General features: G+C 35.7%; 1 pseudogene; it reads left to right on the forward strand.

Moving 5' to 3' along the window:
- The first annotated feature begins 343 nt into the window (after positions 1–343).
- Positions 344–1,203, forward strand: LOC119253440 (60S ribosomal protein L6-like; annotated as a pseudogene).
- Positions 1,204–2,245: the final 1,042 nt, after the last annotated feature.

Consider the following 2,245-nt stretch of genomic DNA (forward strand, 5'->3'; position numbering starts at 1 on the left):
TATTTTCCATACTAAACCCAAATTGGAGATTTATTTTAGTGTTTCTTGAAGGTGTTCTGACTTGTACTAGTCACAAAATAAATACAAATAACTATGGTGATATAGGGGAGTACTTTCAGGAGGAATTTGTGTGGCAAAGGAAAATGAGACTCTGTAAGAAGAAAACAAAAATGATACTTCCAGAATAATAGAGGATATATATCTCTAGATATTGTATAGAGATATGACATTTTCCAGTTTTGCTAAGGATTGGCATGTCCAGATGTACAAGATGTTTTCACAGGTGTATAAAAAACAGAACAGTCTATTTTCTAGATTAGGTTTTTACTCACTTGAAGGAGAACTTGAACAATCCTAACTTGCAAGATGATGGATGAAAAAACTGAGAAGCTGACCTCTAAACACAAGAAATTTGAAGCCAGGAAAGTTGATGCTGATGGCAAGGTTAAAAGGGTAACCCCATGGCCAAACCGTTCAAGAGTTCAGGAAGTGGGAAGCCCCACTGCAGCAGAAACCCTGTCCTACTCAGAGGAGTTGACAGACAACCCAGTTCTGCTATGTAGTCAAGAAAAAGCAAGTACAAGGGGACGTATTCAGCAGCTAAATCTAGGACTGGAAAGAAAAAGAAGTTTCTTGATATTGTCACAAAACCAGTTGTTGGTGACAATAGTGGTGAAACATCACAAAATCCCTTGATACTCTCCATGGAAGGCTGTTGAGCCATGTCAAAAACACCTTTGGTCAGTAGGTGAGAAAACATGGAGCAAGCATCTCTCCCAGGACTATTTTGCTCATGCTCACTGGGAGCCACAAAGGCAAGAGGATGAGTTTCTGGAAGCAGCTAAGCCATGACCTGCTACTTGTGACTAGATCTCAGTCCCTTAATCATGTGCCTCTGTGAACATAACCAGAAATCTGTCATTACAATCTCCACCAAAACTGATTTCAGTAGGATAGAAATCTCATTACTTTCACTGATACTTACTTCAAAACGAAGAAGTTACTGGAAGTTCTGACACCAGGAGGTGAGATCTTCAACAGATAGAAAGAGAAATATGAGATTACAGAGATTCACAAGGTTGTTCAGAAAGTTGTGGACTCACAAATTCTGCCAAAAAATCAATTATTCCTCCACTTCTGAGCTACCTCTACTCTGTGTTTGCTCTCACAAGTGGAATTGACCCTCACAAACTGGTGTTCTAAATTTCTTACAAAGAATCTAATTAAATAACTGATTCAATAAGAAAGAAACAAAAAACAAAAGCCTGAACTATTTGCACAAGAAACATTGTGTACTGAAACTCAAGGTAGGGTGGGGTGGGGGAGAAAAAGAAACAATGCACTGAAAGGATAATGTGTTTCACATTTTCACTAATTTAGAAAGATAGTATAGAAATAAAGAGCTCTGAAAAAACATTTCAATGGCGATATCTATCAAAATGATCAACAGAAGAGATCTAACCATGATATATTCAGGCTGTTCTTAAGAGAACGTGCTGGTAGGAGGGCGTGTGCTCTAAAAACTATTACTGTCATTTGACTTCATCTCCATAATTAAAAAAAAAAAGACTTTGTTCTTCTCATACTTAGCCAGATAAATTAAAACACAGAAGGGGAAAAAAAAAAGTTTCCAAGAAGCATAATCACTGAATCAAATGTATATCAGAAACAGTGCTGAAGTCCTTCTCAATGGGCATCAAAAGCCAAAGAGCTGAGATTTGCCTGATGCTTTTAAATGTCTTGGGTCTCACATTATCTAGACTGGTAAGTGGCAGCATACACTATATTACCTCAGTTATGTCTCACTCATAATCGATACTGAAAGCATGTAACAAAATAAGAGGGTATGCAAGTGCCACTTTCCTCTGACTCTTCAGAGAAACCGAATGCTACAACCAGATCTAAAGACTAAAGTTCAGAGTCCTAGGAAATTTAGGCTAAATTAAGGAGGTCAAAAGATGTTTAAAAGGAATTAAATTAATGGACAATTTTTATTTTATTAATTAATGGATATTTTTTACTTCTAGTTTTGTTTTCTGAAAAACTTTTCCTGGTTTCATAATAATTCTCACTTCTGGAAAGTACATGGAAAAAGATAATATAAAATATAACATACTGAACATAACTAATAAAAACAATAATTAAATGAATAGTGTCAATGCTAATGCAATATACTTAAGTTTTAAGAGAAAAATAAATAACTTTATAGAAGATAGGAAAGAATTCTTGTTTTCTGTGGGTCTAA

This window comes from Talpa occidentalis, unplaced genomic scaffold (assembly GCF_014898055.3).
Source record: "Talpa occidentalis isolate TD23 unplaced genomic scaffold, MPIMG_talOcc4v2.1 talOcc4.2, whole genome shotgun sequence".
Lineage (NCBI taxonomy): Eukaryota > Metazoa > Chordata > Mammalia > Eulipotyphla > Talpidae > Talpa > Talpa occidentalis.